Source organism: Electrona antarctica (assembly GCF_951216825.1).
Source record: "Electrona antarctica genome assembly, chromosome: 19".
NCBI classification, from domain to species: Eukaryota; Metazoa; Chordata; class Actinopteri; order Myctophiformes; family Myctophidae; genus Electrona; species Electrona antarctica.
In genome coordinates this window covers 42614957-42639928 of record NC_136800.1, presented here as the reverse complement: position 1 = coordinate 42639928, position 24972 = coordinate 42614957, and the positions used below count along the sequence as shown (strand labels likewise).

At 48.4% G+C, this 24972-nt stretch overlaps 1 protein-coding gene across 1 annotated transcript in view; it reads right to left on the bottom strand.

Moving 5' to 3' along the window:
• The window catches only part of htr4 (5-hydroxytryptamine receptor 4), a 231977-nt gene extending 207876 nt beyond the window's left edge, over nt 1-24101 (bottom strand). Inside the window, exon 1 of the mRNA XM_079529534.1 lies at nt 23782-24101. The gene's annotated coding sequence lies outside the window, so the exon portion shown is untranslated. The remainder of the gene's footprint in view (nt 1-23781) is intronic.
• Nucleotides 24102-24972: the final 871 nt, after the last annotated feature.

Genomic DNA, 24972 nt, shown 5'->3' with positions numbered 1-24972 from the left:
TAATACAGGCCTTCTCTCACTGGCTGTAATACAGGCCTTCTCTCACTGGCTGTAATACAGGCCTTCTCTCACTGGCTGTAATACAGGCCTTCTCTCACTGGCTGTAATACAGGCCTTCTCACTGGCTGTAATACAGGCCTTCTCGGGACGCAGTCGCAACCCAGTTCATACTGTATGATGTCAAGTCTGCGACAGAGCCAAATATCAAACCTGCTAGATATTCAGAAACGCTCAGGAAGGCGTCGGCGAGCGCTTTTATCGGCGCTGGATCCTCTCGCAGCTCCTTTCACAAACACAGCGAGCAAAACCTCGGCGATCAAAGCCCCGATCTTGCGTCAGATTGGGAGTTTTGTCAGTGCGCGCTAAAAATGCTCCCCGACAGCATAATCGGAGGAAATATCATGCAGTGTGTATACGAGCCATTAGCTCTTGTTCAGCAGTCTTATTGCTGATAAGTAAAAGCTGTTCAAAAGTCTGGTACTACTGCTCCCAAATCTGATGCGCCTGTAACGCTTGCCTGCCGTGGGTGCCAGGCGCGAGAGAGAGAGAGAGAGAGAGAGCAGGAATGAGACATATACGTAAACTGTAGCCATATACAGTAATATTGATTTTACAGAGCGGTAGAGGTAGGTAGAGGCAGGGTCCGGAATTAAAGGATTCCTGAAAGCCCCGCGGCTTGTCATTTGTGTTTTTACTACAGCCGGCAATTACAACCTGTCTAGACCTGACCGATTCCGCAATGTTTTTCTTTTCATTCTCGATTTCTCTCCCTCTCTCCCGGGGCAAGGTGGCGTGCATCCCTCTCTCCCGGGGCAAGGTGGTGTGCATCCCTCTCTCTCCCGGGGCAAGGTGGTGTGCATCCCTCTCTCTCCCGGGGCAAGGTGCTGTGCATCCCTCTCTCCCGGGGCAAGGTGCTGTGCATCCCTCTCTCCCGGGGCAAGGTGCTGTGCATCCCTCTCTCCCGGGGCAAGGTGCTGTGCATCCCTCTCTCCCGGGGCAAGGTGCTGTGCATCCCTCTCTCCCGGGGCAAGGTGGTGTGCATCTCTCTCTCTCCCGGGGCAAGGTGGTGTGCATCTCTCTCTCTCCCGGGGCAAGGTGGTGTGCATCCCTCTCTCCCGGGGCAAGGTGCTGTGCATCCCTCTCTCCCGGGGCAAGGTGGTGTGCATCCCTCTCTCCCGGGGCAAGGTGCTGTGCATCCCTCTCTCCCGGGGCAAGGTGGTGTGCATCCCTCTCTCCCGGGGCAAGGTGGTGTGCATCCCTCTCTCCCGGGGCAAGGTGGTGTGCATCCCTCTCTCTCCCGGGGCAAGGTGGTGTGCATCCCTCTCTCTCCCGGGGCAAGGTGCTGTGCATCCCTCTCTCCCGGGGCAAGGTGCTGTGCATCCCTCTCTCCCGGGGCAAGGTGGTGTGCATCCCTCTCTCCCCCTCTCTCCCGGGGCAAGGTGGTGTGCATCCCTCTCTCCCCCTCTCTCCCGGGGCAAGGTGGTGTGCATCCCTCTCTCCCCCTCTCTCCCGGGGCAAGGTGGTGTGCATCCCTCTCTCTCCCGGGGCAAGGTGGTGTGCATCCCTCTCTCTCCCGGGGCAAGGTGCTGTGCATCCCCCTCTCCCGGGGCAAGGTGGTGTGCATCCCTCTCTCCCGGGGCAAGGTGCTGTGCATCCCTCTCTCCCGGTGCATCCCTCTCTCTCCCGGGGCAAGGTGGTGTGCATCCCTCTCTCCCGGGGCAAGGTGGTGTGCATCCCTCTCTCTCCCGGGGCAAGGTGGTGTGCATCCCTCTCTCCCGGGGCAAGGTGGTGTGCATCCCTCTCTCCCCGGGGCAAGGTGGTGTGCACCCCTCTCTCCCGGGGCAAGGTGTTGTGCATCCCTCTCTCCCGGGGCAAGGTGGTGTGCATCCTTCTCTCCCGGGGCAAGGTGGTGTGCATCTTTCTCTCCCGGGGGCAAGGTGGTGTGCATCCCTCTCTCCCGGGGCAAGGTGGTGTGCATCCCTCTCTCCCGGGGCAAGGTGGTGTGCATCCCTCTCTCCCGGGGCAAGGTGGTGTGCATCCCTCTCTCCCGGGGCAAGGTGGTGTGCATCCCTCTCTCCCGGGGCAAGGTGGTGTGCATCCCTCTCTCTCGGGGCAAGGTGGTGTTCATCCCTCTCTCCCGGGGGCAAGGTGGTGTGCATCCCTCTCTCCCGGGGCAAGGTGGTGTGCATCCCTCTCTCCCGGGGCAAGGTGGTGTGCATCCCTCTCTCCCGGGGCAAGGTGGTGTGCATCCCTCTCTCTCCCGGGGCAAGGTGGTGTGCATCCCTCTCTCCCGGGGCAAGGTGGTGTGCATCCCTCTCTCCCCCGGGGCAAGGTGGTGTGCATCCCTCTCTCCCGGGGCAAGGTGGTGTGCATCCCTCTCTCTCCCGGGGCAAGGTGGTGTGCATCCCTCTCTCTCCCGGGGCAAGGTGGTGTGCATCCCTCTCTCTCCCGGGGCAAGGTGCTGTGCATCCCCCTCTCCCGGGGCAAGGTGGTGTGCATCCCTCTCTCCCGGGGCAAGGTGCTGTGCATCCCTCTCTCCCGGTGCATCCCTCTCTCTCCCGGGGCAAGGTGGTGTGCATCCCTCTCTCCCGGGGCAAGGTGGTGTGCATCCCTCTCCCCCAGGGCAAGGTGGTGTGCATCCCTCTCTCCCGGGGCAAGGTGGTGTGCATCCCTCTCCCCCAGGGCAAGGTGGTGTGCATCCCTCTCCCCCAGGGCAAGGTGGTGTGCATCCCTCTCCCCCAGGGCAAGGTGGTGTGCATCCCTCTCTCCCGGGGCAAGGTGGTGTGCATCCCTCTCTCCCGGGGCAAGGTGGTGTGCATCCCTCTCCCCCAGGGCAAGGTGGTGTGCATCCCTCTCTCCCGGGGCAAGGTGGTGTGCATCCCTCTCTCCCGGGGCAAGGTGGTGTGCATCCCTCTCTCCCGGGGCAAGGTGGTGTGCATCCCTCTCTCCCCCGGGGCAAGGTGGTGTGCATCCCTCTCCCCCGGGGCAAGGTGGTGTGCATCCCTCTCTCCCCCTCTCTCCCGGGGCAAGGTGCTGTGCATCCCTCTCTCCCGGGGCAAGGTGGTGTGCATCCCTCTCTCCCGGGGCAAGGTGCTGTGCATCTCTCTCTCCCGGGGCAAGGTGCTGTGCATCCCTCTCTCCAGGGGCAAGGTGCTGTGCATCCCTCTCTCCCGGGGCAAGGTGGTGTGCATCCCTCTCTCCCGGGGCAAGGTGGTGTGCATCCCTCTCTCGGGGCAAGGTGGTGTGCATCCCTCTCTCGGGGCAAGGTGGTGTGCATCCCTCTCTCCCGGGGCAAGGTGGTGTGCATCCCTCTCTCCCGGGGCAAGGTGGTGTGCATCCCTCTCTCCCCCGGGGCAAGGTGGTGTGCATCCCTCTCTCCAGGGGCAAGGTGGTGTGCATCCCTCTCTCCCGGGGCAAGGTGCTGTGCATCCCTCTCTCCAGGGGCAAGGTGCTGTGCATCCCTCTCTCTCCCGGGGCAAGGTGGTGTGCATCCCTCTCTCCCGGGGCAAGGTGGTGTGCATCCCTCTCTCGGGGCAAGGTGGTGTGCATCCCTCTCTCCCGGGGCAAGGTGGTGTGCATCCCTCTCTCCCGGGGCAAGGTGGTGTGCATCCCTCTCTCCCCCGGGGCAAGGTGGTGTGCATCCCTCTCTCCAGGGGCAAGGTGGTGTGCATCCCTCTCTCCCGGGGCAAGGTGCTGTGCATCCCTCTCTCCAGGGGCAAGGTGCTGTGCATCCCTCTCTCCCGGGGCAAGGTGGTGTGCATCCCTCTCTCCCGGGGCAAGGTGCTGTGCATCCCTCTCTCCCGGGGCAAGGTGGTGTGCATCTCTCTCTCCCGGGGCAAGGTGGTGTGCATCCCTCTCTCCCGGGGCAAGGTGCTGTGCATCTCTCTCTCCCGGGGCAAGGTGGTGTGCATCCCTCTCTCCCGGGTGCACGACACCATCATACAGCATCTATCTACCAGCAAGACCCATGAGGGCGAGAAGCGACCTTGTCGCGTGCATGCATCCGCCTCGTTGACGGCAGACTGCTGGGCGAGCGCTGGCGCTTTGGCATGGGGGGGTCAGATCAACATGGAATGAATTCTGTACTGGCCATATAAGGAGCATGTCTTGAGTGTACAGGGTTTGATGAGGGCCCAGGTAGGGCCGGCCGGGCCTTACTTTTTGAGGTTTGAGGTCAGATGTAGAGTTGTTGGCCAATATTGATGACATCAGGGATCTCCATATATGGGCTTAACTGCGACAGCAGGGCGCATTTACTATGACATCAGGGTCTCCACATCTCCATCCCTGATGATGTCACATGATGTCACGAGACCTGGGCACCACCCGACCAACACGCAGGAAATGCACGATTCCACAGTTAATTGCATTACTACGGCTGTAATGCACGTACCTCGAGAGCTGTTCGCCCCACCGACTTCAAATTCAGCGCGACACACGCGTTCCACACCCCCACAGGGAGTGCAGTGCCCGCTGTCGAGTCGGCCGGACCCACGGTTGTCCAGAACCGCCACAAAAGGCCATGCTCCATATATGGGCCAAAGAGGCCCATGCTCCATATATGGAGCTAGCCTGTTCTGACCTCACAAGACTCCATATTTGGGCATGCCTGACACGGAACTCCATATATATAGGAATAAAGGGACACAGAGAGACAGATACAGAAATCTCCATATATGGGCATAAAAGAGGACACAGACCGATGGGTGGAACGGGTACTCTGACACGGGTACAACCAGAGGTGGACTTACCATTGGGCTAGGGTGGGCTGCAGCCCGGGGGCCCCCCACATGCTATTTTTCAATAGCTAAAGTATAACATAATGCCTAGTTAAAACACTAAAAGGGGTTCCCGTCCAGAATGGGTTAAACGGGAGAAGTGAAGTGTGCGGTCGGCGCCGAGGCAGAGATGGACTCTTTAACGCCTCAGCTAACATCGGACGATCTCTGGAGACCAAATATATCCACCGCCGGCAGGCAGCCCTTATTACCGTCATCTGAATCTACACCGACTTGACTTCTGCAGACCAATGAAACCAAAAGTGAGACGCACGCACGCACGCACGCACGCACGCACATCAGTTTCTGTCCAATCTCTGCCAGTCTAAAGTGGGGTTTAGTCTCGGTGTCTAAAATGGGTTTCATCCCCACACTGCGCAAAAAGCATGGAATACGGATGTGTATATTACAGGAAACTCCCGTTAAACTTTCCAACAAACTCCGGTAAACTCCCGAATTGTACCATCACACCTGTATAATACTGTATATTAACTGTATATGCTGATAAACTTGAGGTTTACGGGCAAAATACAGTGCCCATAATTGCCCGTTAACTCTTCTTCTCACGCAGTGCCAAGCGGTCTATTGTTGACTTCTTCCGACAAATGTGACCAAAACGTCAACCGTTTGTCATCTGGTGCCGTGCCGTCACTTCCGTCCTCCAGGAATGCAGAAGTGCCGTTCTCTCAAACCCAACCCATAAGAAGGGTGACAGTCTCTCAAACCCAACCCATAAGAAGGGTGACAGTCTCTCAAACCCAACCCATAAGAAGGGTGACAGTCTCTCAAACCCAACCCATAAGAAGGGTGACAGTCTCTCAAACCCAACCCATAAGGGTGACAGTCTCTCAAACCCAACCCATAAGAAGGGTGACAGTCTCTCAAACCCAACCCATAAGGGTGACAGTCTCTCAAACCCAACCCATAAGGGTGACAGTCTCTCAAACCCAACCCATAAGAAGGGTGACAGTCTCTCAAACCCAACCCATAAGAAGGGTGACAGTCCAAACGACAAAGGTCTGCCGTCTAAAGCGGACGTGAGTCACACGAGAGGCATCGCCGAGCGAGTCACCGCGCCAACTCCGAGCATTGCGAGTTCCACTTCAGCCGACTCAGCAGCGCCATTCGTTTTACTTTGTTTTATCTTTCTATTTTATGCCTCTATGTGGGTGTAACGTTCAGTGTTGTGACAAAGAGAATCATGGCATATATACCACCAAGACATTGAGTCTCATTATCGATGATACCAAACGGTACAAACAATAGTCCGTGTCTGATATCGGAGGCTTTGTTCCATGATGTCACACAGGGGTAGATAACTGCTGGGATGTGGCGATGTACCTCAAGAGATTATTTCAGATCAATATATGAATCCGCTGCCTTGGCATAAGGTCATAAGGTCTTTTTCCATGCCCCAAATCGGTTAACTTCCAAGGCTGCACTCCCAGCAAACCATCAAGAAAGACCCAGGAATGGATAAAAGGCTCTATAGCTGCTGGCATTCAGTCCTGAAAAGGATTATAGGTCTTAAGTGCTACTGTGTTATCTCTGGAAGCTGTTGGAAGGACCTATTAGCAGTGGATGTGATCCGTCACTCTACCTTGATTGATTTGATTGATTTATTAACAGTTTGCAGAATTACAGTACAATTCAAGTACAACTCAATACAAAAACTGTTAACTGTGAGTGGACGACGCCATAAAGCATTACACTCGTTTACAATAGGGCCCACCATTTTCAATTCATCAAAAAAAGAATTGACTGATTTGACTGTATTCGGGCTCATTTACCAGCCTTGCCCACGTGTGCGTCTGTGTGTCTGTGCGTGCGCGTGCGTGCGTGCATCCATCTGTCCGCTTGTACATTATGTCTGTGACATTGTGTGTGCGTGTGCGTTGGGGGCACTTATTTGAGGTTTCAACTTCTTATAATTCCCCTGCGTGACTTCCCCCGCCCACACACACTTGTCCTTCTCCCCGTCTCCTCATGAAGCATTCCCTCAGACAGTACAGCATCTTCAGCTCTGCTAGGCTTCTCCCTGGGTGTTGTGGTGTGGATCTAAGACACCTATACAGGCTTCTCCCTGGGTGTTGTGGTGGATCTAAGACACCTATACAGTACACTGAGCTCTGCTAGGCTTCACCCTGGGTGTTGTGGTGTGGACCTAAGACACCTATACAGTACACTGAGCTCTGCTAGGCTTCTCCCTGGGTGTTGTGGTGGATCTAAGACACCTATACAGTACACTGAGCTCTGCTAGGCTTCTCCCTGGGTGTTGTGGTGTGGATCTAAGACACCTATACAGTACACTGAGCTCTGCTAGGCTTCTCCCTGGGTGTTGTGGTGGATCTAAGACACCTATACAGTACACTGAGCTCCTCCAGCCAGCCTAACACATTTAGACCTGAGGACGATTTTTTTTAAAAGGCTTCTAAATTCTAACAGTTTTCTGAAAAACCCAGGTTTCTATGTCAGTGGTTCTCAACCTTCAAGATTCAAGTTAAAAACGCTCTGAAAGAATATATATTCAAAGATTTGCGCCACATTTTCCCGATTTTTCAAAAATAGCAGACCTAGAAGCTCGTAGCGCGGCACCCGGTGCCGCCATAGAGTATATATATAATAGAGACTGAACTGGCGCGAAGCTCCGCCCCCCCAGCTATTCATGTCAGTGGAAGTTGCTCAGTGGCGTTTTGAAGCACCCGGAAGACTGCCGGAAGTCCCTCCCAGGACCTCAACTTTGAGGTCCTGAGTGACGTAGGGAAACCGAGCGCTCAATGTTAAAGCCCAGCTGCACGGGGTTTCCCGGTCATGAATCCACGGGTCCGCCTGTAGTCCCTCCTCCTACCACTAGGACCTAGAGCTTCAACGTTGGAAAGTCTGCCTGCCCCCTTGGGTGCCGCGCTATGAGCTTTTCAATAGCTAAATTATAACATAACGCTTAAAACACCAAAAGGGGTTCCCGTTCAGAATGGGCTAACACATCTGTTGGCTCAGACAGTTAGTAAGCAGACCAAGAAGTATAAAGCCTAAACATTTTTACAATGCAAATAAAGATAGCCTGATGAAGGCCGCATGCATAGGCAGAAACATTGCCGTTTCCCTATTAAAAGTTGGTTGACTGCGTTTGAAGACAGTGTGCGGGAGTTTGTTCCTTTTCCATTGTCGGGGCACTAGCTGTACCCTCTCCTACGCACCTGTCGCCTGTAGGTGTGCAAATGAAATGCAAATACAAAATAATACTGCAACATTGGTGGGTAAAGTCTATTTTAACCCATTTTGGGCGGGAACCCCTTTTGGTGTTAGCATTATGTTGTGCTTTAACTATTGAAAAATAGCAGATCTACAAGCTCATAGCGCGCCACGGAGTGGCGCGCTACGAGCTTGTAGGTCTGCTATTTTTGAAAAATCGAAGAACAACTGACATAGAAACATAGCTTTTTCAGAAAACTGTCAGGATGTAGAAGACATTTTTAGAATCTGATCTCAGGTCAAAATGGGTTATAAGAGATGTTTTCATGAACCACATGACAAAGTCAGAATAGATGGCACCGAGTGCCGCACTATGAGCTTGTAGATCTGCTATTTTTTATTTATTTTTTATCGTGAAAACTTGTGCAAATCTTTGAATATATATTCTTTCACGGCGAACATTTTTTACCTCAAATATTTGCTTCTGAGGGGTCCCTGGAACAAGATATTTTCAGATGGGGGTCGGAGGCCAATTAAATATAATTTTTGGGGTCCTTGACAACCAAGGGTTGAGAACCACTGACATAGAAACATAGGTTTTTCAGAAAACTGTCAGGATTTAGAAGACATTTGTAGAATCTGGTCTCATAGTCCGGCAGTCGAGGTGGACGGGTGGGACATTTGGTATATAGTCTTTTTATTGGCCTAAAATATTGTCTATATACATACATTCATGAATCCACTTGCTGACCGGCTGTCGGTATTGGGCAATTTGTTTTATATATATAACTTTCCTTTTGCTTTAAGTAGCATGTGACATGTCAAACTAGGGGGTTTTCATGATTCTGAATCCATTCCAAGCATTCATTTTGCACAAAATACACTCCTTGGGCTAAAAGCAGCCATGGCCACTTGCCCAAAATGTGCTGACCATCACTTTTTGTGCTGACCTCATCACATTTGTCATGACGTCTATGGCCGTTTTTAGCCCCAAGGGGTGTTTTTTTGTGCAAAACTAATGCTTGGAATGGATTCAGAATTATGAAAACCGGTCTCAATGCGTTTATCGTGATTTACTGTCCCATTCTGTCACCTCAGCTGAACAAATCCTGCCAAATCAAGGTGCAGTTGTAGAGTGGCTGCTTTACTTTTGCTTGTAAACTTGGGGTGGCTGGAGAAGGTAAGTGTGTCCATCTGATTAACTCCACGAGGGCGACTTCTGCATAAACGTGTCGACTAAATGCCCCCAAAAAGTGAGCATACATGTAAATGAGTTCTCATACTGGCTGCAGGCACGCAGACTCCAAATGTCACCTCGGATAACGCTCAGCCAATATGGGGAAGCTGTACCAAAAGAACATGTTACAACACTTCCTGGGCATCCGAGGTCATTTCACTCCATGATCACTGGCGGAGGCTGTGATTTCTGATATCCTTGCACTTGCTTATAGCTCCGGGCGACACATGCTCTTAACCCATTTAGGCCTGACGTCAAAATAAAAATAAAAAAAATCGCTCTGAAAGAATATATATTATTCAAAATGTGTGCCGCATTTTTACGATTTTTCAAAAATAGCAGACCTACAAGCTCATAGCGCGCCACTCGGTATTTTTTAAGCAGCTAAAGTATAACATAATGCTTAGTTAAAACACCAAAAGGGGTTCCCGCCCAGAATGAATTAACCCATTTAGACCCGAGGACGATTCTACAAATGCTTCTTCTAAATCCTGAAAGTTTTCTGAATAAGCTATGTTTCTATGTCAGTCGTTCTCAAACATTTTCATGTCACAATATATGTAATTGTCCGCCGACCCCCATCTGAAAATATGTTGTTCCAGGGAGGGAAGATTTGAGTTAAAACTGTTCGCTCTGAAAGAATATATATTCAAAGATTTGCGCCACATTTTCACGATTTTTCTAAAATAGCAGACCTACAAGCTCGCTATGAGCTTGTAGATCTGCTATTTTTCAACAGCTAAAGCATAACATTATGCTTAAAACACCAAAAAGGGTTCCCGCCCAGAATGAGTTAAGCCAGACGTAAGATTCTCCACTTTCCTGGTAATATCCCCCGAGCCAGACATTCAATTCTCCGGAGGCTCTGATGATTCCACTGGTTGAGAGCATACGACTGTGGCTCTAGTACGAGGCAATTTAAATAAATAAAATACGTCGTCATAAGTGCTCTAAACACACATTGTAATATCCTCAAAGTCCAAAGACTTGGCTGGCAAAACTATTTACGTCATATGGGCCTCTAAACGAACACTGTAATAATACGCCTGGCTTAAGAGCATACAGTCGCTAAGCTAGCACCCCTCAATAATGATGGTCTTTCATTGTGGGCAATTTACCCTAATAAGACCCCCGTCATCTCTTTCCCTCACTCTCTGCCCCTCACTATAACAGAGATTAAAATAGGGTGCATTTTGCATCCCAAAACGCAGTTTATAGTTAAGGGACGCAATAAAACAACAACCTCTGCATCCACAGGATGCACTACTGTACTGTTTTTTTATTCTAGTTTATTTTCGCTAGCTTTAAATGCTGCAATTTGTAAAAATATGACTCCTAACGGTCGTTGAAGTGGGACTCATAAAATGTCCCTGCGACTCGTCTAAAAGACCATACCTGCATCCCGGGACTCATTACATTGAAAACCTGTTTACATCACTGCACTCTTATACATTCGCCCTTGGTTCCCCTCCTCTCCATCTTCCCTTCTTCCACTGCCTCTGACTATGTCTTCTGTTCTCTCTCTTTATCTGCCTCTGACCACGTCGTACTCCCCCATCCATCCTAGAGCTTTATTCACAAGGGAACGCTGAGGTTATACCCATGACGTCAGGGCGTCACAAGGGAACGCTGAGGTTATACCCATGATGTCAGGGCGCCACAAGGGAACGCTGAGGTTATACCCATGACGTCAGGGCGTCACAAGGGAACACTGAGGTTATACCCATGACGTCAGGGCGTCACAAGGGAACGCTGAGGTTATACCCATGACGTCAGGGCGTCACAAGGGAACGCTGAGGTTATACCCATGACGTCAGGGCGTCACAAGGGAACGCTGAGGTTATACCCATGACGTCAGGGCGTCACAAGGGAACGCTGAGGTTATACCCATGACGTCAGGGCGGCAGTGTTTCCAACCTGAGGTTATACCCATGACGTCAGGGCGTCAGTGTTTCCAACCTGCTTCACAGATCACTGCCAGAGCAATCTGGTGTGATTAGAGGAGCAATTATTCAATTTTTTTTTTACCCAGCTGTTCTACCAATTAATGACATCACCCATTACTTAACATGGCGTCACCAGGCTTTCCACCTCGGAGGAGGAAAGCCTGGTCTGTGTTTCTAATCTAGAGGGCTGTGTGATCCGGTCTGGACCGGATGGTAAAGACGAAAAAATAAAAAAAATAAAACTCTAAAGGTTTGTTTTGTCGTCGTCCCCCCCCCCCCCCCCATGTTGGTTTTTAGTCTCTCCATTCACTACGAGTTGGATTAAATGGTAAATAGTGCATTTATATAGCGCCTTTATCCAAGGCACTTTACATAGATTGTGTATTACATTCACCCATTCACACACATTCATACACCGATGGCAACGGAAACCATGCAAGGCACCAACTAGCACATCGGGAGCAATTAGGGGTTCAGTGTCTTGCTCAAGGACACTTCGACATTAACTCTGGGGGAGCCCGGGTTTGAACTGGCAACCTTGCGGTTACCATCCAGGCACTCTACCCCTGAACCACCGCCGCCCCCGGATTACGATGCCCTTGATCACAGGGGAGGGGGGGGCGGGGGTTGTGTACTTCTGAGGCCAGTTTGTGGCTTCCGCCTACAAATCAGTGACTACAACATAAAGTTACCATCCGCTCCCGACCGGAGGATCATAAACCCAATAAAAAAATACTTGCCCAACCCCACCTCTCTAGCGCCCTCATTTCAGGATGACATTAAGCACCTGTATCCAGAAACATCCGTACCACACACACACACACACACACACACACACACACACACACACACACACACACACACACACACACACACACACACACACACACACACACACACACACACACACACACACACACACACACACACACACACACACACACACACACACACACACACACACACACACACACACACACACACACACACACACACACACACACACACACACACACACACACACACCCTCTCCTCTCGTTCCCTGTTCTCACCCTGCCCAAGGAGATGCTGGGATCTAGCGAGGTTACTTGAGTCAACTAAAGTCACTTGGACACAGTGACTCAGGTATATCCATCCTTCCTTCAACATAATGCACAATGGGCTGACCCGACAACAATGAAGTGCCATCAGGGAGCTGCACACTGGAGGAGCCCTGGCTGGCGGAGGCAGACAGGTCGTTATCAGCACCTGAGAGAGAACAATGGACTGACTGCACGCTACGGACCGAGACCGAGACGTCCTCTGCATTTCAACACACCACAGAGCTAGCTGGGCGGCTGTGGCTCAGGGGTAGAGTGGCTGGATGGCAACCGCAAGGTTGCCAGTTCGAACCCGGGCTCCCCCAGAGTTGGTGTCGAAGTGTCCTTGAGCAAGACACTGAACCCCTAATTGCATGGTGTCTGCCGCCATCGGTGTATGAATGGGTGAATGTAATGCACAATCTATGTAAAGCGCCTTGGATAAAGGCGCTATATAAATGCACCATTTACCATTTATGCATGCAAATATTAGTGGTAGTAGTACCATACGTGTGTGTGTGTGTGTGTGTGTGTGTGTGTGTGTGTGTGTGTGTGCGTGCGTGCGCGCAACGTGCGTGCGCGCGCGTGCGTGCAACGTGCGTGCGTGTGTGGGCTCTGCTATTGCCACTATTTTTGGAAATGATGGAAAATGTTTCAGAATTTATGAACCTTTCTCAACATGGAAAAGAATCGAATATGACGATTAAGCAAAAATCTATTTGCGAATTTGCGATTATCTCTCTTAATAATTTTGATTGGGTGATTATGTAGTAATTTGTGACAGGCCCGCATCTACATGAAATCAACTCAAACAAAACGGGAACACTAAAGGTTTTAATTTGTTTCGTGTCTGCCTGTCCATCTAAACAATCCCATAAACCTCCTCACCCGTCTCCTCACATGCCAGGACTCAACTGTGAAGGTGTGAAAAGGAGATGTGAAAAGACCATCCATTCATCCATCCATCCATTCATCCATTCAAAAGATGTGGAATGGATGTGGATTTGACAGTAAAGTAAGATGATCAAAGTAAGAGGGAGAGAGGACAGAGGAGGAGATGAGAGTGAGGAAGAGAGGGGGCTCGCTGGACACTGGACAGGGACAAAGATGGAGAGAGAGAGAGGAAGAGAGGGGGCTGGACACTGGACAGGGACAAAGATGGAGAGAGAGAGAGGGGGCTGGACACTGGACAGGGACAAAGATGGAGAGAGAGAGAGGGGGCTGGACACTGGACAGGGACAAAGATGGAGAGAGAGAGAGAGGGGGCTGGACACGTTTTTTTACCCTCCCTGGAAATAAAAACGTCTGGGTTTCCGAGGCTAGTTGCACCCTAAGCCCACTCTGCCCAGGCAGGCCACAGATGGACTGAATCATACCCCACTCTCCCTCAGGCCACAGACGGACTGAATCATACCCCACTCTCCCTCAGGCCACAGATGGACTGAATCATACCCCTCTCTCCCCAGGCCACAGACGGACTGAATCATACCATACTCTCCCCAGGCCACAGACAGACTGAATCATACCCCACTCTCCCCAGGCAGGCCACAGACGGACTGAATCATACCCCTCTCTCCCCAGGCCACAGATGGACTGAATCATACCCCACTCTGCCCAGGCAGGCCACAGATGGACTGAATCATACCCCACTCTGCCCAGGCAGGCCACAGATGGACTGAATCATACCCCACTCTGCCCAGGCAGGCCACAGATGGACTGAATCATACCCCAATCTCCTCAGGCCACAGATGGACTGAATCATACCCCACTCTCCCCAGGCCACAGACAGACTGAATCATACCCCACTCTCCCTCAGGCCACAGACGGACTGAATCATACCATACTCTCCCTCAGGCCACAAACACGGCAGCCACTATGATCAGTCAGTAGTAAGAGTGTGTGTTGTCCTAAACTCTGTATGTGCACGTCATCTCTCTACTGTGCAACAATAATATGCAACTCTTCCATACTGCTACAGCTGTTTCTTGTGTCTGTGTGTGTGCGTCCGTGCGTTCGTGCGTGCGTGCGTGCGTGTGTGATGCAGATTGCAGAGGCTCTGGGGGTTGCCAGATTCTGTAAGTGAAACAAGCGACCAGGTCTACGAAAACAAGCCCAAAAGAAGCAACCAGTAAGAGTTTCACCACTATTACATCAGCTATTTTCAAAAAGAAACCTCTGAATATATATTCTTTCAGAGCGAACATTTTTAACTCAAATCTTTGCTTCTGGTAAATGGTAAATGGTAAATGGTGCATTTATATAGCGCCTTTATCCAAGGCGCTTTACATAGATTGTGCATTACATTGTGCATTACATTCACCCATTCACACACACACACACACACACACACACACATTCATACACCGATTGCAGCGGAAGCCATGCAAGCACATCAGGAGCAATTTGGGGTTCAGTGTCTTGCCCAAGGACACTTCGACCTGTAGACAGGAGGAGCCGGGATTCGAACCGCCGACCCATGGATCATTGGACGACCTGCTCTGCCTCTTGAGCCACAGTCGCCCCTGGAACAACATATTTTCAGATGGGGGTCGGCGGCCAATTACATATATATTTGGGGGTCCTTGACATGAAAATGTTTGAGAACCACTGACACAGATCAGGATTTAGAAGACACTGACATAGAACCACTGACAGATCAGGATTTAGAAGACATTTGTAGAATCGTCCCCAGGTCTAAATGGGTTAAGGTTTGCATCTGCCTCTGAACAATGAACATGTACTGTATAGATCCTCATTCAGTCACACCCGGCCTTTCCATTGGTGAGCAGATTAGCGGATTGTAATTGGATAGCGTATGAATTCATAAGTCATGCGTAACTAAATGCACCTGAGGCGCAATGAATGGTGCATCAAAGAGCCAATCAACCACACCATCCCCTCTGAAGGTGGTCAGAAGTGAAGAATATGGAGCTAATAATGCCATTTCCCTCCTGGAGGATATACGTGTAAGAGAAAAATAGTGCAGCAATAAGGGCCTTGCAAAGGGGGAGCGATAAAACACGCCTATAGTTCATTTTCAATGAGACCTGCGTTTTTGCTCTGAGAAGTCGCAGTGCGACAACGCAAGCGTATTTACGTGAGCGCGGTCCCGTGCATTTGTTGCGCGCGTGCTCGTTACGTGCACACCCCCTCCGCGACTCACCGCGATTCTGTTTAGCTTTCTTTTTTACGCTTGCGTTGTTGCGCCCCTCTTCAACAGACCTGGAGGAGACCTGTGTTGATCCAGACCCTCTTCAACAGACCTGGAGGAGACCTGTGTTGATCCAGGCCCTCTTCAACAGACCTGGAGGAGACCTGTGTTGATCCAGACCCTCTTCAACAGACCTGGAGGAGACCTGTGTTGATCCAGACCCTCTTCAACAGACCTGGAGGAGACCTGTGTTGATCCAGACCCTCTTCAACAGACCTGGAGGAGACCTGTGTTGATCCAGACCCTCTTCAACAGACCTGGAGGAGACCTGTGTTGATCCAGACCCTCTTCAACAGACCTGGAGGAGACCTGTGTTGATCCAGACCTGGAGGAGACCTGTGTTGATCCAGACCCTCTTCAACAGACCTGGAGGAGACCTGTGTTGATCCAGACCCTCTTCAACAGACCTGGAGGAGACCTGTGTTGATCCAGACCCTCTTCAACAGACCTGGAGGAGACCTGTGTTGATCCAGGCAACAACACCTGCGTTCCTCGCTTCACGTTTGCAAGGCCCTTTATGCATCTGGTGCTGCACGATTCTTGCTCAAATGAGAGAATTGATATCACGAGGCTCACACGAGTCTAATTTCTTAAATGAAAATATTGTCTTTTGTAGTAGCTGAACATTGCTCCATTCAAAATGTAGCACGTGGAGCCAACTAAACTGTGGCTTAAACAGACAACAACATCAAAGTGCTCGACTTAAAGACTGGGAAGCAGGGACATTTCCTTTAAAAAAATAATGATGCATATCTTTCAAAGACCCCTAAGGCGCGATTCATACTCTACTATTCTCTTCGGTGCTACTGAAAATTTCTGACGAGCCGTTCGGCACTACAGCGGTAAAATAGGAGTATGAATCGGCCCTAAGGATGTCCAGTTAAATAAACGATTTAGAAAAAGAAAAAAAAAAGACTTTAGGCACAGTTGCAGTTATAAGCAGAACACATTCCAAAAGCATAGCTTCGTTACGGCAAGGATAGACTGAACACAGCTCAGCTTTTCCACCGCTTGTCGCCAGAGCGCCTCCTCTGCTATGGACAATATTCACCTCTGCTATGGACAATATTCACCTCTGCTATGGACAATATTCACCTCTGCTATGGACAATATTCACCTCTGCTATGGACAATATTCACCTCTGCTATGGACAATATTCACCTCTGCTATGGACAATATTCACCTCTGCTATGGACAATATTCACCTCTGCTATGGACAATATTCTCCTCTGCTATGGACAATATTCACCTCTGCTATGGACAATATTCACCTCTGCTATGGACAATATTCACCTCTGCTATGGACAATATTCACCTCTGCTATGGACAATATTCACCTCTGCTATGGACAATATTCACCTCTGCTATGGACAATATTCACCTCTGCTATGGACAATATTCACCTCTGCTATGGACAATATTCAGGTCACAATGTATTCACCTCTGCTATGGACAATATTCACCTCTGCTATGGACAATATTCACCTCTGCTATGGACAATATTCACCTCTGCTATGGACAATATTCACCTCTGCTATGGACAATATTCACCTCTGCTATGGACAATATTCACCTCTGCTATGGACAATATTCAGGTCACAATGTATTCACCTCTGCTATGGACAATATTCAGGTCACAATGTATTCACCTCTGCTATGGACAATATTCAGGTCACAATGTATTCACCTCTGCTATGGACAATATTCAGGTCACCATGTATTCACCTCTGCTATGGACAATATTCAGGTCACAATGTATTCACCTCTGCTATGGACAATATTCAGGTCACAATGTATTCACCTCTGCTATGGACAATATTCAGGTCACAATGTATTCACCTCTGCTATGGACAATATTCAGGTCACAATGTATTCACCTCTGCTATGGACAATATTCAGGTCACAATGTATTCACCTCTGCTATGGACAATATTCAGGTCACAATGTATTCACCTCTGCTATGGACAATATTCAGGTCACAATGTATTCACCTCTGCTATGGACAATATTCAGGTCACAATGTATTCACCTCTGCTATGGACAATATTCAGGTCACAATGTATTCACCTCTGCTATGGACAATATTCAGGTCACCATGTATTCACCTCTGCTATGGACAATATTCAGGTCACAATGTATTCACCTCTGCTATGGACAATATTCAGGTCACAATGTATTCACAGAATAGCTACAGTTCAAACGAAGGCGCAGGTCTCGATACAGAAACTGATATGAGGATAAAACCAGAAAAAGCACTAATGAGCATTTGTGCCTGTCGTAGACATGATGCGCAGAGCAAGTTCAGTCAGGGAACCCCAGTGCAGTTGCTGCCGGCCGTTAATTGGGCCGCCTCAGCATCACGCTCTCATTCACATGATTCACTCAGCCAATCACACACTCACTCCATCTTCATACCGGCTACTTTAACCGGAGGTTTGCATTCCTCTGCCTGCTTGCTTGCTGCTGCTGCCGTATCAGCGCGCCGCTGTATACAAACCTGCTGCTCACCCACCTCCACCCCAGCTACCACCTGTCGTTTTGGATCTACTGTTTAGGTACGGGGGATTCGGAGTCCCTATGGCCGGGACTGATGCGCTTGATCTGAGTACCTATAAAAAGCAGATCCAATACATCGCCAAACCATAATAAATATACTGCATTGCTCATCTATATTCAATAAATATATATTACATCCTTCTTGAGTTGTCTGACTGAAATCAATTCATCAGAAAACGATGACAGCTCATGACAAGTCATAATATATTCTGGTTGAGAGGGTGTTGTTGTTGATGCTTTATGCATTGCAAATGATTTGTTTCTAGGCTATAATAGCTGCTGCTGTGTAGTCGAGGAAACATAAAGCCAGGACCACGCGGGAGGCTCCAAGCTGCGTTCCCTCTCCATCCGAAATTTTAAAAAAAAGTCTTCTGAAAGAATATATATTCAAAGATTTGTGCCTCATTTTCACGATATTTCAAAAATAGCAGACCTACAAGCTCGTAAGCTTGTAGATCTGCTATTTTTCAATAGCTGAAGCATAACATAATGCTTAGTTAAAACACCAAAAGGGGTTCCCGTCCAGAATGGGTTAATCCCATATGCAGCTCCGTACGACGGAAGTCACAGAACATCACTCCATTCGAGACTCCATACACCATTGGGTCCCAATGGTGTATGGACCAAATGGTAAATGGTGCATTTATATAGCGCCTTTACATAGATTGTGCATTACTACATTCACCTATTCACACACACATTCATACACCGATGGCGGTGGAAACCATGCAAGGCACCAAACAGCACATCAGGAGCAATTAGGGGTTCAGTGTCTTGCTCAAGGACACTTCATCTCTGGGGGAGCCCGGGTTCCATCGGTTACCATCCGGCCACTCTACCCCTGAGCCACCAGGCCCACGGGGGTCCCCGGGGGGTCCCCAGAACATCCAGACCCCCAGGAACGCACCCAGGGGGCCGGGCCGGTTCCGGCAAGCCGCCCCGTGTCCGAAACGGTTGAGAAATGACAGAGTTACCGTGTGGGGGTGTGTGTGTGTGTGTGTGTGTGTGTGTGTGTGTGTGTGTGTGTGTGTGTGACACCCAGGGACACACAGTCAGAGACACACAAAGCTCCCTAAAGTAGTGGTTGCACCACTCAAAAAATAGCAAGTGTATAGCAGACATGTCGTTGGTCGTGTTAATCAATGAAGTTATTTATTTACTTTATTATAAAGAGGGTAAAAAAATAGTGAAATCCCCACAGCCTTTTACAATGCGTTCCTATGGGAGGGTAGAATCTCTCCATGACACGCTGTGTTGGATCGTCCCTCTCTGACACGGTGGGAGGGATTTCTCAGAGTACTGGCCACTAGCCAACAACTCAGCACTCAACACAAAGCACTGAAATAAAGGGCTGTATAGTTGCATTGGCTAATATTTCCACAACTTTGTCATAATTAAACCCGGAGAAAGTAGATGCCAGCGTGATGCTCTGCCTTTAAACCTCTCAAAGAATCTCTCTCAAAAACATAATAACGAAAGCAAACCAGTGGTGCACGATTCTTGCTCAAATGTAGAAATTAAGATTGCATGGTGTCTGAATATATCTATCCATCCATCTTCAACCACTTATCCGTAGTCGGGTCGCGGGGGGTCAACAGCTCCACCAGAGAGCTCCAGACTTCCCTCTTCAGAGCAACATTAGTGACTTCCTCCTGGGGGGGGATCCCGAGACGTTCCAAGGCCAGTGAGTCGATGCGTATCCTCCAACTGCGCCTTGGTCTGCCCCGGGGTCTCCTCCCAGTGGGACGTGTCTGAATCTAGATCGCAATCTTTTTTTCTTCTTTTTTTTTAATTAATTGTGCAGCACTATCTGCACCTCGACTAGGAGGATAGATAGATAGATAGATAGATAGATAGATAGATAGATAGATAGATAGTATTAATCCCAGAGGGGATTACAACGGAAGGAGGCATCAACAACAGGCATGTGTTACAACAGCAACATTACACAGCGCCAAAACTTCACCTCCTTACATCTCAGAAAAACAAAGAAGAAAGAGGAAAAACACTGCTTCCTTGTCAATGCCCTCAGATAGTGATCCAAAGAGGGTGAAATGAAAGACGTGTTTTCATGCCTAAGCGACAATACCATGCATGATGCAACGTTGACATCTTGAGATATGAGATGAAACACATGCATCTTCAAGTATCTTTATACTCTCATTCACATGTTTTTCTTTCAGCAGCCAAGAGAAGGATAATGTTTTTTAGATGCCATCCTGTCTGTTCAACATCCAGTCTAAATTAAACGGCATCTGGAATCTGTCGAAACGCTAATGTCAGGCGTAGGCTGTGTGCGTGTACATGCGTGCGTGCGTGTGTGTGGGGGGGGGGTCTCAAGGTTATTGACCCAAACACTATACCACTGTGATTATTGTGTAAATTGGCTTTGAGCACTCTACTCAGCTCAGTGGTGAAGACACACATGTGAGAGAGAGAGAGAGAGAGAGAGAGAGAGAGAGAGATACTGCAGAGATTAAAATGGGGTGCATTTTGCATCCCAAAACGCAGTTTATAGTTAAGGGATGCAATAAAACAACGACCTCTGCAACCACAGGATGCACTACTGTACTCAGCATGTACAGTAATGTCGTTGAAGTGGGACTCATAAAATGTCCGTGGGACTCATCTAAAAGACCATCCCTGCATCCCAGGACTCATTACGTTGAAAACCTATTTACATCACTGAGAGAGAGAGAGAGAGAGAGAGAGAGAGAGAGAGAGAGAGAGAGAGAGAGATAGAGATAGAGATAGAGATAGAGATAGAGAGAGAGAGACTGCAACTTCCAGCAGAAGCTTCACCCCAAGTATCCTTATCTTGCAACTATAAGATAAAATGCTCGTTTCCAAACGCCTACTGTGCTGCAGTCACAAAGAGCTACTGTAGTGACTCGACACCGACTGACTGCATCAGAGGTCAGCAACCAAAAAAAACTAATATTGTGTTGCACAACATATCTTCTAATACCAACTGAAGTTTGGGAATCATTACTTTGAATTGAATAAGTAATCAAGCAACAAATTCTATCATAATCTCGCATTAACAACTTCTGCACATCTGTGTACACGCACACACACACACACACACGGAGACACTAGCCCCTTAGATAGCACTTAATGTAGACTAGATTTTAAACAGACTTATAGCATGTTACGTAGACAGCACTAGAATTGCATTTTATGTAATAGGACTTTATAGTACATATATGTATAATATATAATATAGTATGTATAGTTTACGTTCTTAGCTTACGCATGTTTCATGATAACTACTTTTTATATATGTGATGTATGCCATGCTTTTTGTTATTGCTTAATGTAAATCGCTCTGGATTAAGAGCGTCTGCTAAATGCCTACATTGTAAATTGGACACACACACACACACACACACACACACACACACACACACACACACACACACACACACACACACACACACACACACACACACACACACACACACACACACACACACACACACACACACACACACACACACACACACACACACACACACACACACCTAAAATCCCCCTTTTTGACTCTTCAATACCACCACTTCCAATATACTGTAGTCTCACTTGGCCAGCCCTTCTTGAGCCTGGGATAGGTTACTATGACGTGTGTAAAAAAATAAATAAATAAAAAAATAAAGTCTACGGACACAAATACTGAAGGATAAAAACAAATTGCAAACAAAAGCAAAACAAAATGACGACTGCTTCTGGCCAAAAATTGGATCAATAGAAATGAACAACATTAAATTGCAATTTTACGAATGGAAGGAATGACACTATATTCAGCTAAGGACAGGCATAGTGGGGAGTGAGAGATGGAAGGAATGACACTATATTCAGCTAAGGACAGGCATAGTGGGGAGTGAGAGATGGAAGGAATGACACTATTCAGCTAAGGACAGACATAGTGGGGAGTGAGAGAGATGACACTATTCAGCTAAGGACAGACATAGTGGGGAGTGAGAGAGATGACACTATTCAGCTAAGGACAGGCATAGTGGGGAGTGAGAGATGGAAGGAATGACACTATTCAGCTAAGGACAGGCATAGTGGGGAGTGAGAGATGGAAGGAATGACACTATTCAGCTAAGGACAGGCATAGTGGGGAGTGAGAGAGATGACACTATTCAGCTAAGGACAGGCATAGTGGGGAGTGAGAGAGATGACACTATTCAGCTAAGGACAGGCATAGTGGGGAGTGAGAGATGGAAGGAATGACACTATTCAGCTAAGGACAGGCATAGTGGGGAGTGAGAGATGGAAGGAATGACACTATTCAGCTAAGGACAGGCATAGTGGGGAGTGAGAGATGACACTATTCAGCTAAGGACAGGCATAGTGGGGAGTGAGAGATGGAAGGAATGACACTATTCAGCTAAGGACAGGCATAGTGGGGAGTGAGAGAGAGCTTGTTTTATAGAACGCAGAGGGGTTTAGTAATGCTACAGTCCTCAAACACAATTAAAACTCACCTTCATATAATTGGTCCTCAGGCGCCTCACGAATTCATGCCATTTTACAATGAGCATTAGCACATTGTAAAATGGCATAAATTTGTGAGGACCAATTACAGGAATGTCAGTGTGAATATTAGTACTCCATTTCAGTTAAAACATTTGAAAATTTAAATGTTTGTATGTATGACTCATGCCATTTTCATCTTTTCAACTTCATGGTCATCATGAATGACTCATAAGGTTAAAAAAAAAAAAAAAAACACAACACAACAAAACAAAAAACAAGTTAGGGCAGGAATTATGTTGTCTTTAAAGAGAATCTAAACTGTATCTATACGCCTGTGTGTGGAACGTGGTCTTCAGTCCAGACACCTTGCACCTTTGATCTAGTAGGCCATAGTGTGCTACCGGGTACATGCCGTCCAGGGACTCTCCATGCCATAAATATTACATTGCATAACGATAGTAAGGCTCATAAAAATGTCTCCAAAAGTCCAGCTCAGCAGATCACTTTAAGCACCAATAGTTACGCTACATTAAACGTATAATGTAGCTCTAGTGTCCGAGACGTTCTTCTAACTATATGGATGGACAAGCAGAGCTACAATTAAGGTCATTATAGCCTTAGATATTCCGCAGTTATCACCGGCTGTAGTAAGTCAGTGAATCTATGGTGACATTTTAAATTCACCGTTTTATAGTTCGTTTGGGTATACAGTTCCCAACATTGCCAAAGAGAAAGACAACGCGTCAGAGACAAAGTTAAAAGTCATTTGTCATAATTTACAGCCTCAATATGCATGCTATAAAGTACACTATGGCACCGTCTACTTAAGTCCTAAACTTTGAATAGTCCAGGAGATGAAAACCAAACGCGCGTTATATTAATAGCCTATATCCGCGCAGGTGGTTTCGATTAAGATCACTTTTAAACTATAGCCTACTACAGAACAGCGCAGGTGTCAACCAATCAACCTGATCGATAGCAGCTGATAACAATTAAATAACCTGTTCAAATCGACCACTAATAATAATCCCAGACAGTCCTCTCGCTCTTCTAGAACAACACTGTATGGAAATAAATAAAAAAGAATGATATTTCCAAATTCCAATATTCCAAAGCATTCGATACCGAGCAGCAATATAACTATAGACAGTCAACACAGCAGTGTCTCTGTGAGAAGGAGTTCAACGTAACATGGACGCAACACAAATATAACATTTAACACAAACTCTTGACATGGACTTTGCAGGCGTTATGAATTATGATGTGTAATGCCGTTAAAAAAAAATATTGTACTACTCACCATTTCTCTGCGACAACGACGACGCCAGGTCCTAAAAACATGCTCCAAATATCATGAGGATTATAGGCTACTGTCTAAAAAAAGAAAACCCCTAAACTATAGCCGTTACATTTTCTCTAGTTGTTGAACTGGTGGTAAATAAATCCTGTATAAAAAATAAAATGAAGGAGATGAACCGCGCTGCTGTGTGTGTGTGTGCCCCGCTGTTTGTTTGTTTGTGTGTGTGTTGAGTTTTGACCCAATACACTTTCTCCCTCAAGTCGAAAAGTCAGCGGCGAGGTGTATGTGTGTGTGTGTGTGTGTGTGTGTGTGTGTGAGAGAGAGAGAGAGAGAGAGAGAGACGGTCACTCTGAACGCGTGCAGAGATACAGCAGCACACACACAGCTTCCACCACTAACGCGCGCAAGGAAGTCACTGTGGGAGATTGAGCGCTCCAACGTTAACCCTGTTCTCTGTAGTCCCTCCTCTCTCTCTCTCTCTCTCTCTCTCACACACACACACACACGCACACACTGTGACAAACACACACACACACACACACACACACACACACACACACCCTCTCTCTCCCTCCCTCTCTCACACTCTCCCTCTCTTTCTCCCTCACTCTTTCTCTTTGAGATTGAGATTTAAAGGACTAAATCTCTCTCTCTCTCTCTCTCTCTCTCTCTCTCACCAGTCACAAACACTTGCACACGCACGCACGCACGCACACAGGCACGCACGAGTCGCACGCACACACACGGCACACACACACACACGGCACACGCACACACACACACACACACACACACATATATATACTACACACACACACAGGCACGCACGCACACACACACGGCTGACCATGCTGACCAAGCGGCCCATATGAATCGATAAGGTGAAGCTCAGGTCAACGGAGAGAAAAATAGAGAGGGCTATAGCTCCTCTCTCTCTGACCCCCTTTCCACCGGTCGGTTCCGTTCTTTAGCTCCTCTCTCTCTGACCCCCGTTCCACCGGTTGGTTCCCAATGGGAACCGGTTCAGTTCTTTAGCTCCTCTCTCTCTGACCCCCGTTCCACCGGTTGGTTCCCAATGGGAACCGGTTCAGTTCTTTAGCTCCTCTCTCTCTGACCCCCGTTCCACCGGTTGGTTCCCAATGGGAACCGGTTCAGTTCTTTAGCTCCTCTCTCTCTGACCCCCGTTCCACC